A 15,582-nucleotide genomic window follows, 5' to 3' on the forward strand; every position below is an offset into this window, starting at 1 on the left:
GAAAGGGCCAAGGCGATGTGCGCGATGGAGGGTGTCATCTGGAAATGTATCGAAGAATGATTTAATCGTTGATATTAACTTGGTCTCGGTTTCTTGCCATGATTCTTTTGTGTCAGGGATACCACGAAATATTAGGTTATCACGGCGCGATCTGTCTTCAATGTCAACGAGGCGTAAGTCAAGCGCTTCCAAGCGACAGGTCGTACTGTTTACCTTGGCATTCACTTCTGAGATTTCTTTGGCCACTTGGTCGACGTTTTTAAATTTTTCTTCAAGTAAATCTAAGCGATTTTGGAGACCAGTAATTTTTGTTTCAATGCTTTTCTGGCCATTTTTGATTGACTTTACGTCAGCAGCTAGTTCGGATTGTGTTTTGGAAGTTTGAAGCGATCGAGTGTGCAGATCCTTAAGCAGTTTGAATAAAACGTTCATTTGTTCAGAAGGATCAGAAGGAAGCGATTCAATATCAAGCAGAGATTCAGAACGTGTGTTAGGTCCAGGGTTAGTCTCGACATCCCCCGAACGTAATAACAGTAGGATAACAGAACAACAGTCGTACGCTGCGTCAAATAACACTTGTGGACACGGGAACAGTACCAGGTAGCGGTTATCAGATTTTTTAGCATGAAGGGAGGCAATTATACGCACCTGCATAGCGAAAACAAGGCGATTAGGCGTGGTACCACAAGCGCTGTTCCCGTGTCCACTGAAGTGTAGGTCGATCGGTCGGCAGCTTAAATCAGCCTCTCCTGGTGATGGCTGTGTCGATGTGGCTGGGAGGCCGAAGGAAACGTCGAGCGAATAGGTCGGTATCGCGGCTGGCGTATCGCTGAAATAGGCTTCGGTCATGTCTGAGGCTGGCACGAGTAAATGGGACGGTGCGGGTTCACGGGATAAGCAGGACGACCATCCGAAGATGATAAAAAGCGAGACCTGCATAGCGAAAACAAGGCGATTAGGCGTGGTACCACAAGCGCTGTTCCCGTGTCCACTGTCCACCGTATTATGCATATAAACATATTATACATTCTCGGACAGCCTTGAATGTGTAAACATCCCCAACACCATGAAAATAAGGCACAACCGTGCCCTATGCACGGTGCTGTCTCTGTGTGCTAAAGTTCTTTAGCAACAGGTTTATGTGCCCGTTGGCGACATTCAGGATTCCTCGTGCGACTGGGATACCGCGAGTAAAGAGCAACGTGGTTATTTGGTCTGCAACTCCATCCTAATAAAGCCGTACGTGACATGCTCCCGAAACAAGGGCACGTGATCGAGTTGGGATGACGATGTCGTCTTCTCTCAGACGAAAGGAGTTGTGTTGCATCGACAAGCAAAAAACTACCAGGGCTCTTGTAAAACGTCACCATGTGCTCCGGTATGATAATTACGGCGTCATATACTTTTAGGAAATCAATTCCAATAATGAAAATTTTATACGACACAGGAAGAACGATGAAAGCGGCCCTGGAGGAAGGATTCGCGATGTTAAGTCTAGCAGTAAATCTTCGAGTAAGCATAAGTAATTATCCGCCTGCCGTCCTTATGCGAGTCCATGGAGTCTTTGCTTTATTCAGGCGGAGGACGAGTTGCTCAATCATTATAGAGAAGTCGGCACCAGTGTCGACTAACGCTGTCATCGGCTGTGCATCGACGAGAACATCGTTGTCGGCGTTCACAATTTCTTCGGTGTCGGTGTTTATCAGCTTCACGGCGTTCTGCAGCGTGAGTGTTGGGAGCATTTTACTGTCTTGCGGCGGGCCTTCTACCTTACCTCCAAATTGTTCATCGAACGTACGCTTGAGAGCACCATTATACCACTGCTGAAGCACTCGGTCACGAGACTTTCTGAATATTTATTGGGATTTCTTCGCAACCCGGGGAAAAGGACTGCGTGAGACGTCTCGTAACAAATCCATCGGTGGTTTTTTTAAGATTCTCTACAAATCTGTGTATCATACTTGGTGTCCTGAGTCAATAAATAAAAAGTTGGGTAATATAACAAAATAATGAGTTATGGGGAAAAATTGTCTGAATTACTAAAGTTATTGCTAAAAGTATGCGTTCAGTTCAATTCGCTTACGACGCGACTTTCATATTTGAATTCCTGGCTAAACCTATTTGGAACAGCCTGTATACGGCGGCTTGAAGGCGTCTATGTAGGACCCTGACATGTTCATATAGAAGTGAATTAGAGCGACCAGATTCTGTGACATACATTATTTTCGTAAGTTTAGCCACTGGTTGTTTGCCTCTTTATCGCTAATCTTCCAGAATGGCCATCTGCTATCGGGACAAAAGAGGTGCCGATTACTTGAACGTTGAATGATACGCGTCCTACTTTTCGTTGCACGCACGTGTCATCAACATTCTCCTCTCCACAAGTATTATACATTACCTTCGTCATCGTGACATCACTGCGCCGTCTCGCACTCGGCATCGGCCTTATTCGCAGTTTGCATTTCAGCATAGGTTGTGAGCGGTTTATTGCATAAACAAAAAAATTGCTAGAGAATAATGCGGTAACCTCTGTGGCTGAAAATCATAAGTACTGTACAACTAGCTCGTTGCACAGGACGAAAGAAAGCAAAAGTTAAAAATTATGGGCTTCTGCGTGCCAAAACCACTTTCTGCTAATGAGGCGCGCCGTAGCGGAGGACTCCGGAAATTCTGACCACCTGGGGTTGTTTAACGTGCACCTAAATCTGAGCATACGGGTGTTTACGCATTTCGGCCCCATCGAAGTGCGGCCGCCGTGACCGGCTTTCGATCCCGCGACCTCGTGCTCAGCAGTCCAACACCATAACCACTGAGCAACCACGGCGGGCAGAAAAGCAAGTGTTCGCATCGCGGTTAGTTAGGGAGTACTTAAAAACCGCTTTCAAAATGCTTTGTTTCGCTTTAATGCTACCATGTGCGTCTGATTTGCATATTTATTATTTGACAAAAAGGTACGGATTGTACACGAGCTCCCTTAGCCTTTCATCAGGCACCACTGCATGCTACGCTCGAGCAATGCGAAATATGGGTATGCAGGTCGTGATGAAAATTTGGTGGCATCTGCGAACACGCGCCATACTGCGCTTTATCGCCTTCTGATGAAGCGAGAGATACGTATTGTTAGGCACGCAAGCTAGAAAGGACGCGCATGCGCGGTGCCATGTTTCGACACCAGGTGCTGGTTTGGGTAGAGGGCTTAGTAACGCGCCTTGGCACGCCCTCGTAGATTGCGTGAGCATGACCGCCCCTGCGCTGTCCTGTCCTGGGAAATAACCGGCTGCACTGACCGTACGAGGCAGGCGACCATGGCCAGGAAAGGAACAGCTGGGGCGCTATGCAGGATGCGCCGAGTTTGGCGAAACTCGGGATCTTCACGAGCTCTGGCGACACCCCAAAATGAAAGCACGAATGGTACCGAGACACAGTTTATCTTTCGACAAGCCTCCAGTTTCATTGGTTTATCTAGATTCACTCTGGCTGGCTATCATTTCTTGGGCGTTGCCTTCTGGGCGGTCGACAAACTGGGGCTCACGTGATCATACCGTCGGTGCATGGTCGTGCCTTCTTTCACTTGTTTGTCGTTCCACCGAGTGCATTACATGCAGAAGCAAGTTGTAAAACAAATGCATTTAGTACAATATTATTAGTTACTTTAACGTGGTTTAGAAGCATTTTGAAGCTTACGAGATGTGCACTGAATGCGTCTTAGACTAATTTGTAATTTAGTACGCTTCGCATTATACCACGAGGGAGCGCTGTAGCGGCGTCATCACTAGAGTCACTAGAAAAAATTTCAGAGTACCGCAAAGGTCGGGATTTGACTGGCAACACTGAGCGGCCACCGCCATACACCTTCCAAGCCGACTGCTTCGCGGGAAGGCCGCTGTGTTGGAAGAGCTTGATATTCGGCGACATATCGGGTTGAGTGTTTACTGAAGTACAAATACTTTGTGCCCGGAGATAATGGTTGCCAAGAACGAAAAGGACATGTTATTTTGGCGATGTTATCCAGCCGGTGGTTGTTTTGCACGCCGATCGTGTTTACACCTGGAACTGTGCTACGATTGCGGGCAGCAGCTTAGCGCTGCTATCGCGAGCTTATGCACGCGTTTTTTTTTTCCCTTCCGCGGAGCAAGCTACGAAGAAAACGTTTCGTCACTTCGAGCCGCAATGAGGCAAGCTTGTGCTTTTGGGCATGAATATCGAGGACCGCCGTCGGCTTCTACTGAATGTTTCCAAGCAGGACGAAACACCCGACAGTGTCACAGGTACGTACGTTCACTGTGTAATTTCACAAGCTAAATCGGATACATTTAATTTAGTTTGTAATCCGATACCGCGCGTTCTCGACTCTGCCGGGCGACTTCGTCCGCCGTATACGCACGACACATTGCGACTGCCGTGTGCGCATCGGTGCTTGGCCGTGATCGTAAGACGATCTGTGCACAGCAGGCGTAAAAACCAACTGCGATGACCATTTTGCGCACTAAATCTTGAGGAAGGCCAATATGAGCCATTTGTGTGATTACAGCAGCTTATATGTACTTCTGTACACTGATAATGAGCGAGAGTTTGCTACATTGCGGTTTATGAACGCGGCTGTCTAGTGCGTTCATGAGCGGCTACTCTTCTCAACTGATTTATGACTGTTTTCTTAGACTACCAGGAATTGCTGCGTGTAAAAAAAAAGGCAGGAACGCCCGCTGATGACGCAGCACTTTTTTTTCTAAGTTGCATGGGCGATGTATAAAATTATTGTGCTTTTAGAGCGGTTTATGTGACATGCATAGTGACAGAGTGAAACTAAAGCTACTGGGTGTTCTGTTGTTTTGTATTTCTTGTTATGCATCAAGCACAGCATTATTTGGGTATGCACCGTAGCATTTCAACATAAAACATATGTATGTTGACTTCAGTTCATTGCATGCGCTCGGCTTACAAGCTCAAAATTTGAAGCATGCGTTTTGAATATCACCTGGCTGTTGGTTTCAGGCTCAAAATGCGTATGTATGAATGAGCAAAGGATAAGTGTAAAAAAGGAAGTATCAAGGGCCTCCTATTGACCAAATTTTAAGAAAGGACTGCAATGTGTCAGATTCTGCAGTCTTGTGTGTAGGTGACCAAAGGAAAATAAATCAAAAGATGAGTTACTTGATATTACATGCATGCAGTGTTGGGTAATATTTTCTTAAATGTCATGTGTATAGGTCAGTTTCATTTGTAATGTACATCCAGGTACAAATCGCACATTCAATGAAAGCAAGGCAGTAAACAATATGAGTGCTTTGTGTGCGGTAAGCGATAGCCACCTTGCACACATTTATTGACATATATAATATATACATTGCACTTTCATTTTCCCGACCACAAGCCTACGGCTTTAGTCATGAACAAAGTCGAACTTTGGGCTAGTTGGCAATAATTTTTACAGAGATACCTGCCGAATAAACAAAGGACGGGGAAAGAAGGATGGCACAAATGCAAACAGACAAAGAAAGCTTTTATTTCAGAGGCATACCCAAGGAGACCAACATGTCGGTGCTCACCGATGATGCAGAAAGCCTGTTTCAGAAATTGTGCAGAGAATATAGATGACCCACTGTCCTCAGTGCCACAAAAGAACAGCAGAAAAAGGAATTTCAGATTTTGCCCTGCTTTCACCATATCTCTCTGTTCCCAAATGGTAGCAGAAAAATTCAGCACAGGCGTAATCTTCACACGCTCCCACTTCCCGCACAAGTTGTCAAGCCTTTACACACTTTTCAGCTGAAGTATGGTGAAAAAACTGGTTTGTGATATGAAGCATACCACCAAGCTTATTGAATGTGCAGCACTCATGGTTTGCAAGATATCTCTGAGCTGTAGGTCTGTTCATATAGGGCAAACTGGTCGTTTCCTAAACAACTGACGAAGAGAACATGGTGCTTCACTTAACAAAAATAATGCTCAGTATGTCTGTTTGCACTGTAAAGCTTGTAGTTTTTATCTGCTGTACAGAAACACAGAAGTCTTAGGACAATTAAAAGACAAGTTAGCTAGGGAGATTCTTGAGGCGCCTCTCATTCACAGGTTCAGAAGAGACGCATGTCACTGATATATCTGGTGTTGATTTTCTTCAAAGAGCACTTAGGTTACTTAATTCTAGATAATATAGTTTTTTTACGTTTTAAGGTGAGGCTTTAATCTTGTTTTTAATTTTGCTACAAGTATGAAGCTTTCACCTTCTTTGCTTTTGGTGGTTTTTGCTGTGATACAAATTTTTTCATGTAATCACAAAACATCATTCCTGTTTAAGTGTAGTGGCTGGGCGCACACATTGCTTTCCTTAATGCTGTTGTCAATTCAAGCTCATCCCGTCTTTCCTTCATCATCCTGTATTTCCGAGTAAAGTCTCCCTGTCAAATGTGATCATGAAGCAGGCACACCATGCAAACTTAAAAAATGGGCAGACTAAGACACTTTGGCACCTAAAAACAAAGTGCACGTAAGTGAGTTATAATGCTCTTTTTTTCTCTTTATGGCACATAAGGCAAATGTGCTTATGCTGAAGAGACTTGGAAGTGTAGGTACACCTGAAGTAGAAATTAAGAATGGCTTAGTTTTGCTCCTTGCGACTAACAAACTGCCTGCAACATCCATCATGTACGGAAGCTACAAGTTCTGAAGCCTAATGAACTTTATTATTTCTTTTTTCGGATTTATAAACATAGCTTTAACTAAGCTTCAATGCGTGCGTTGCTTGGAATGTATCACAATCTGTAATTACTGTGCTAGCAAACAAGTTTCAGTTGCAGCGCCAATCATCACAATGGCAGTGAGGTGAAGCGAATGCCCCTGCTGTTGCGCCCTCGGGCTAAGGGGGGTAATCATTGACTAAAGAATAAATAGTAGTTATGGTGGCAGCAACTGCATTTCTTTCATACATTAATTTTTGATGGCACTTCAGAGGATGCTTTGCTATCTGTGAAAAGCTTTCAAAAAGCCCACGGGATCAGCAGATACAGTTTGAGCTATGAAATTGTCTACCTTGTCATAAATCAACTACTCTGCATTACTCTGCAGCTGAATGGCACCGACAGAGACACAGGTAGCCAACGGAGCACACGGAGGTCCTCATCTGGCACCACTGGGAAGGCACAGCATTACACAAGAAAGGAACCCTCTTACAACTCATAAGAATGGGCGCTGGTGACTGGTGCCAGAACCTGCCCCACAAGCCTTGTTTCCTAGCAAATATGCAGGTGAGCCAGCTCCTCTTCATCCGCATGTTCCAAGCAAACAGTCATTCAAAAAGTATACATCACTGACCTCACCTCCAGAAGCAAACACGTTTGTTTCACCTACGGAACACACTGGAGGCTGACACCACTAGTGTGGAAAATAAACAAAGTAGAAGCGCTGCAAACAGCACATGCAAGACTAGAAACACCTATCACCCCTGCAGTCATCTTGAACAGCAAGTGGAGTTTGCTGTACAACACAAAGATAACAACTACCCAGTACTGACAACACCATTTAAAAGTACCAACTCTCAAATAGCAACACCATTAGCGTGTACGAACAAAAACAAAATGAATTTTGTATATATGACAATGAAACTGCAGGAGCATGAACACCAGAAAACACCGATTGCACACTATCTCCTTAAAACCACAGCAAAGTCTGATTTCATCCTTCTGCGGAATACAGAAAATAGCTTTTGAAGCTGCAAAGCCTTACATACAAGCCATAATAAGCCGAGTCGGCCAGTACTCTCATCCTAAGCACGGACTAGAACAGCTGCTCAAATACACTCGACATTTTGCACGATGGTCTTATATGCAGCATCAACCACCACACAAGTATGAATGTGTGCTTACAACCCTCCTAAACAATGCAATCCAAGAACATTTAAAACGCATCAAACTGCTTGAATAAATTTTAAAAATTCTGTACCATGCATACAGCTTCTACACACAAAAACATAAGAGCAACCATAAACAGCACAAACTGGGTTAAGTGCACAAAACTCCAGCAGGCAATTTTTTCCCCCATAGTGCAGCAAATTAAGCATTAGTGGAATGGCTAAGAGAGACTAGACAAAGAGCCGCAGGCATTCAATATCTGTGCCATCCGACTCCCCTAACACAGACTTGGTCAGGTTTTAAAAAAAGCGGAACCAGCTTGCAGTGATGAGCCAAGAGTCCAAAATAAATAAGCCAGAAAAAAATAATTAAATATTGCAAACTGGAATAATGTCTTCTTTGCCTGACTCTGGAGGCTGAACTCAGCATGGAATATCATGTGACAAAATTCACACCAAACATACATGGTAGTTGTTAGTAGAGGACTATGAACACCTAATATTGTTCTGTGTTTTCTTTTGTCAAACGATGCGTTACAAAATAGAATACATGGGTTACCGGGCAGTATTTGCCTACAGTGCTAAATAATTTATAATGGATTTTCTTCTCTCATGCTGTTTCTGTTTCATCGACGAACGACTGATGTCAAGCTCATGTGTTGGTCACGTGATCCACTAAAAAAACTAACAATCATTGATGTGTAGTTATAATTTACTGCAACATTTAATCCAACCTTTTCCAAGACCTGGAATGACAAAAAATGACCTGTCAGCGATTATATTAGTTTTTCTACAAAATCACGTGACGAAAACATCAACTTGACATCACAGTCGTCGTTCGGTGAAACTGGAATAGCGTCATGAAGAAATTAAATTGTTAATTATTTAGCGGTTGTACGCCAATACCACAGGCTGCTCCATGTATACGAATGTCTAACACATCGTTTGAAACAAGAAAACATGCAAGCAAAAATTTGTCGTCTATAGTCCTTTAAGGGTACTAAAGACAGTGTATCAAGCCCATATTACAAAAACATGTCGGCCTTTTCAGCCTGAGACATACAAAATGTGGAATAATGGTAACCCACTGTCAACTCTTAGTACAGTGCAACAGCATATTGATATGGACACAGAATTTAAGAATGGTCTAGCTCTTGAAGCATAAAGTTACAGCTCACTTCACGTTTGAAATAGCTGCACGCATGCCAACACTTTTTGATCCGCACTTAGAGTTTTGTGCTGCTTTCTTTTGCAGCATTTCATTTTTTGCACGCAGTGCAAAGCGCAGCCTACACAACAAAAATTCATGCACAACTTTGTCTGCAACATTGTGACATGCAGGAAAGACAGTGAACGTGGGCTCCACGGCTGCAATGAGGGTTCTGACCTGATCAACGTTGACTTTCCCCATGACAAGAGACTCTTCATTCACCCTGAAGTATGTCTCCACACACTCAGTGAGGTGCATAATATTTTCGGATGGTGTGCAAAGAGATTGCTTGTCTGGAATGTAGTTCTTGAGTGCCAAAAACCTGTTTTCATTCTTTGCCGGCTGAACCAATAAAGTTGTGCAACTCTCACAGAGCTTGTGCTTTTTCATGATGTTGCGTGCCACATAACCAGCGACATACTGTAGAGACTGTTGTTCTTCAGGCTCAAGGTCTCCTACTTCCTCTGGCATATTTATGTTATCTAGTTCTTCAGCCAAATCAGGTCGGGAGGAAAGAAAATCTGTTAGCTGAACAGAGTCATCAATGTCGTAAGAGCCATGCCTGCTTGGCTTGAAGAATTGTGCCAGGACAATGACTCTTAAGGTATACTTGAATTCTCGTGCCCTGGGTACGGGCGTCTTAACTCTTATTGTGCTAAATAGGTTCTCGAGCGCGTCTTGGCAGAGGCGACTCAACAGCAGAAATTTCAGATTCTTGCTTTGCACATACAGTTTGCGTAAGTTCAGTGCAGTTGTAGTCGTTATTATTATGCCGGCCTGGACAGGCTTCCATGCTGCATTCGTCTTTCCTTTGTCAATGATGCGGAGGTTCCTGAAGACCTCCATGAAGTCAGTCAGGAAGGTCACAGCTTCCTTTCCCTTTTCAGGGCAGAGGTCGCTCAACGCCATGGTTGGCGTCCGAGATGTCATGAGGGAAAACCACTTGAACACCTGGTCCACGAACCATGCTGTCGAAAGGGCCTCTTCGTCCATTTTGCCCTGCTCGACCAGAAGCCGTAGGGCAGATGCTACTGCATGGTTAAATACAGCATATGCTGTGCCTACATTCATTTTTTCATAATGGCTGGGATTTAAATGCTTTGACTTCAGGCGTGGAGCAAGCTTCAGGCTATGCTTCTCGTCGATCTCACATAGCTGCTCTAGGTACTTCATGGAGACCTGCAGAAGCAGCAAATGATCATTGTCATTTTGCATGTGTAGGCTAATGTAGCATAGTGTATGTTTACAGGTGCCTGCCTCTCATGTAATGCCCTCAAAAAGGGACTCTTGAGTTATATGAATAAATAAATGAAACTGTAAAACCATATTTGTATTTATTTAAGCTGAATCCTATAGATGCTTCACACTGAAGTAAATAATCTTCATTGCAGAAGCAAAAGTTACAACATTTTCCAAATAATTAAACTCCATTGTGCACGCTACGTTGTGAACAGCAATGTAAGATGGTGTGAGACTCGGCAACTTACCTCATTGGATGGCAACTTGTTATTCCGCACCGTGTCGTCGTCTAGAAGGATTCTTTGTTGCCGAACCAGGTGCCCGCGCAAGTTCTTGAGCAGGTGGGGTGCGTCCGCAAGGAAATGGAGGCTACGGTCGTTTCCACATGGATGGGGACAGCTGGTCCTTGGACGACCATACTTTGTGGCCATGATTCCATGCAGCTTCCAGATGGCTTGATTTCCTCCACCCATGTCTGAAGTAATGCAGTCCACTGCTAGACCGATGCTTTCACTGCGCCTGATGATTTCAAATAGCAAGTCCAGTACCTTTGCTGCATCAAAGGATTCACCTGAAATGAAAACAAAATGCTGAAACCTTTCATTTATTTTGCACATTTCACTCATTGGGATATGCATACTGATGCTGTATTTATTGCATTATGCTTCTATTAGTGGTGCCTCTCACCCGCTCCACACTTGGCTGGCGCACAGCCAACATGGCAAGGCGCAAAGCCAAGTCGATAACCGCCTTGCTTCATTTTTTATGCTACATTCTTTCACTCGTCAGCCGCTTAGGAGGTTTAGCAAGCAAGCGACGACAGCGTGTCACCAATGGTCATCACTACATATAGCCACGTAGCATTCTACACAGTACTGACAACTCATTTCAGCTTTATTCTGTGGATTGTCATTGCCTGTGACCCTAGGTGGTCTTAACCGACACCAACTGCATTTTCTGCAAGCCTCCCCTATGCATTAGCTCGCTACCATCCAAGAAAAAGTAGGCAGTTCAGTAAAGATTCTAGGAGGAATGTTGCCACTCTGTGTTACACATCACTGGCACGCAATTCTTCAGGAATTGGCCAAACAGTCTCTGCAGTTATGCGCATAAGAAAAATGAAAACATTGTGTTGTTCCCAACTTTACGTGCAAAAATTCACTTAACACTAACTTTCAACTGCTACTTACCTGTGAAATGATATGCGACGGTCTGCTTCCATCTTGATGCAATTCCGCCAAGCATAAAAACCAAAGCATGTGTCGCCAGTACAGGCTCTGCACTTGGGTCCGAGGAGGGGAGAGTAGGGCGGCCTGAGGGATAATTCAAGAATGCTTATTTGGGGCATAGCAGTGCAGAGCTGTCCTGTATATATCATAAAGTAAGCATGCAGTGTGCTTTATTAGCACAGGAAAGCATCAAAAATAGAAAAACAAATGATGTTGCTGTGCTGGGTTTAGTAGCACATAAGCATCTAAGCCTGTCATGTGCCAAGCTTAAGTGAGTTAAGTTGGACACCACTTTGATAACTTTGTTTATAAGGTATAACAGGTTTCATCGAAAACTACATAAATATAAGATATCCCAAGGATGCTTGAATGGCTTTCTGTGTGTACCTATGCACACACATTTAGTCATTAACGCTTAGATATTCAAATTAGAGCAGTTAAATTAGTTGCATTAATTTTTTTCACATCGCTAAATTAAGTATCACATGCCAGTGCTCATTACTGCATTGGTTTTAGCTGCAAGAGAACTACGCTGCCTGATATGTAAACGGCAGACCACATTTGTTTTTGATGAAGCCTTACCGATGACAGAGCGTGTTGTAATATCATAGTCCAAACCAGGCGTCAGTTGGATTTCGTCCAACATTAGGACTGCATAACGCTCTTCAGAGTTGAATGTTCCCACTTTTGATGCTAAAGGTGGAAACACTTCCTCAAGAATACCTAGAATGACAAGAAAAGAGCCTTTTATTATGTTTGATAGCTTTAACACTAGCCCAAGGGTATTGCAGAAAGCATAGTTAGAGTGTATCTTTGCTAACAAACATGCGTCCTGGAATGATCACGGCTACTTTTCTTTGAAATTCAAAAGTACAAGCTTCAGCCCAGTCGTTTCAAACAACCTCGCTTGTCACTATCAGAGCCTTTATAAAATCTTATCTAAAAAGATGAGTGCAAGCCTCCTGCTGCCACCCAATATTTCTAGCTATGCTTGCTATGTGATCATCAGTGAAGTCAGTAGCTAGTCTTGAGTCGCACCTGCAATGTGGAAAATGTTTATTATGGAGCTGCAATCATTACTGCATACCTGGGGTAAACTTGATATCTTCAATATGTTTTTGAAGAGTGCGTTCAGCAGGGAGCGGCCACCCATTACCTCTCAGGTATTCATATCCTCTTCCCCCACAGGGGGAAGAAGTCGGACCTTCAGAAGTCGGACCTGAAGTCGGACCTTCAGAGACTCCTGAATTGTCTTCTGAGTCCATGATGACCCTCTCATTGTTCCCTTTTGCAGGACACGGAGCTGATCTTCTGCAAGCAGTCCACTAAATGATCTTCTCAGGGCGTCACACTCCATTTCCACCCTCGCACGCTTTTTTCTTTCCAAGTTAAGTTGGCGCTTCAGTGTGTCAACTTCATTGAACATGTTGGGAGATGCATCCTCTTGAACATCTGAGGTTTTTGGCACTTCTGTTGCCACATCAGCAGATCCAGTATGCTCCTGTTGCTCTTTTGAAGAGTCCAGACCATCTGCTGTGCTGTCAGCAGCTGCAAAAGTTTTCATAGTGATTTTTTCGTTTCAAACACTTTTTGTGCCCAGACATGCAACCACATTACTTGTAAGTGCTACACTTAAAAGAGCAGTGCCAATGAAATAGTTGAGGTTTCTCTGTTTGGTCACAGTATCAGGCACCGATTCAAATCATTAAAAAGTTACAAGATCAATGCCAGTATACATTCAGGTACGAAATCATCCATTTTGCATTATATGTGGCTACATGATAACCGACCAACAAAGCACTGCTGCAGTGTATGTATGAAAAAAAGTTTCATTTGAGGAAAAATTACCTATTAGCAAGTTTTCCCCTTCAGGTTCAGCCTCTTCAGCCAAGTTGTTTGCTGGCGAACTAGGAAGACGGGCGAATGGTGGCTTTCTGGTTTTCTTTGGCACACGGTGTGCAAAAATGCTTGGCACAGCTTTATACTTTAGCCTCTTCTTCCCATCCACTCTAGGCTTCTCAAAGTCTTCAGCACAAAAGTGGTCCTGCAAATGTTTGTTGTATGGTTAGGAGTGTGATGCTGGTCACAGTAACGCTGGCTGCCCAAGGCGGCTGCCAGGGCTTTATTGAATGAAGCTGTTCGAGACATGTGAAATAAGAAAAAAAAACATGGAAGATAGCTGTAATAATAAGTTGAAAGACCCAACTAAAGAGACGAAGAATACGTTATAAAGTTATCAAGGTTTACAAGTTTACACAGTGAAAATTAAAATAGCTCAATTGGGATGTAAACGCGCACGTGACCGCAAACACGCAGCTTCAAGGATTGCTAATATTCAACCCATTTCTATTTTTCTACCAGTGCCAACACAACTGCACAGAAAGCAGCCGTTATGTGGACGCACGACATGCACTGACCATGTTTTTATTGACTGCGATCGTCACAATTTGCGAAAAACAAGTGCCATATGGGTCGAGTGACTCGAAGCGAGAGCGTGCTCACGTGCGCGGGGAAATCATGCGAGTACCTGGTGCACGTGAGGACGCGGAATTCTCGCGCGACAAGTGTGCCTTCGCGTGCCACGAGCACGGAATAACCACGTGTGTTGAGCAACAAAAGCGTACCCGCGTCAAGCGTGCAAGGCGCGAACGATCCCTACAATGAACTCCTATTTTCGTAGCATCGCTAAAACCGCGTGCACTTCGCTTAAATATCTTCTAAAACAGCGCCGAGAAGCACAAGCAAGGTGCACTTACCTCGCACACACGGGTGTTTTTTGTAGGCTTGAAGTTATCCCGGCCGATTCTATGTAGCCAAGCAGAACGACGCTCTCGGTCATTTTTTCCAATCGGAATCGAGAAAAAAGTCTTTCCAGACTCGGTTCGGTTGCTGCATCCGAAGGCACAGCAACCAGGCATGATTTCTTTAGTCAAACGCGAGCGCTACAATCTGAACACAAATAACAAACGTAGGGAACCTGCGCTGCCTGCGCTTTAACTCAGGCGGCCCGCCCGGCGCTTGGAAGGTATATGGCACCCCGGAGGTCACATGGTACGGTTGGGCCAATGAACGCGGCGGCGGCGCGGGGAAAACAAATGCGGTACTCTGAAATTTTTTCTAGTGACTCTAGTCATCACATCCATTCACCGGGCAAGCATGGCGGCTAAGCATCAGGGAGGCCCAGTGTAAACAAACCCGTACAACGAGCTTGCAGTGCGCGACGTAGTGATCAGGCTCGACGAAGGCCACTATTTCTTGGATAGTTCTGTTCCTCCGTGGGCAATCTTCCCGTGCACCCGGTAAGACTGCCAATAGCTTCGGCGATTTTACAGATCGCAACGCGCACCTACTGTTCACGGCGAAGTGCTGAAGAAACAACTTGTCCGGTGCTGCTTCTGCGAGTGCGCCGAGTTCCTCCACTCTGCGTGACTGCGAGCGTCACGAACATTACATAGTGTGGGCAAAAGGTAGACATCCTATATAGCTACGAAGCGACGAGGTGGTACCGACGATGGATCTCGCTACCAACACAGTGAAGGAGACTTCGACAAACTGCAGATAAGTATATTTCTACTGTTTCATATTTAGCATAATAAGAGTGCACGGATTAAGTCACTTTCGTAGTAACGAACTGAATGTCCAGCAGTTTAAAGAAGGCAGTGAGAACCAATGAGTGTTCGTGCTTTTACGTGCAAGTGGGCCCGCGAAAATATGGAATAGATGAAGGTAACCTCCACTAACTTGGTAAGGCAACAGAAATTCATGAGTGACATTAAGCTAGAAAATTTATGGAAGAGTATCTTTATCCAAGTGAAATATCAATAGCAAGTACTGATATAAAGCAGGAAACTTATACAAAAATTTCATGGGTTGAACAGCACATGGAAGGCATTACCGAATCGTGATCGCCACGTTACCGATATCCTTGAAAAAAGTCTAGAATCATTGCATTCCACCGGTTATGCAATATGGGACATAAACCTGGAGGTTAACAAAGAAACTTGAGATGTCAAGGACTGTGTAGAAAGCGAAGTAACAAAAATTGTTGCAGATAGCATTAA

At 44.2% G+C, this 15,582-nt stretch overlaps 2 long non-coding RNA genes across 2 annotated transcripts; one reads left to right on the forward strand and one right to left on the reverse strand.

The window, feature by feature from the left end:
• Positions 1-3,878: 3,878 nt before the first annotated feature.
• LOC135901679 (uncharacterized) lies at positions 3,879-9,423 on the forward strand. Its single transcript, XR_010564220.2, has 3 exons — positions 3,879-4,268; positions 7,063-7,241; positions 9,185-9,423. It is a non-coding gene; the product is annotated as an uncharacterized lncRNA (long non-coding RNA).
• Positions 9,424-12,780: 3,357 nt separating this feature from the next.
• LOC139051932 (uncharacterized) lies at positions 12,781-14,645 on the reverse strand. Its single transcript, XR_011509621.1, has 3 exons — positions 14,278-14,645; positions 13,370-13,565; positions 12,781-13,069 (listed from the first exon to the last, which is right to left on the reverse strand). It is a non-coding gene; the product is annotated as an uncharacterized lncRNA (long non-coding RNA).
• Positions 14,646-15,582: the final 937 nt, after the last annotated feature.

Source organism: Dermacentor albipictus, unplaced genomic scaffold, assembly GCF_038994185.2.
Source record: "Dermacentor albipictus isolate Rhodes 1998 colony unplaced genomic scaffold, USDA_Dalb.pri_finalv2 scaffold_16, whole genome shotgun sequence".
Taxonomy (NCBI): Eukaryota; Metazoa; Arthropoda; class Arachnida; order Ixodida; family Ixodidae; genus Dermacentor; species Dermacentor albipictus.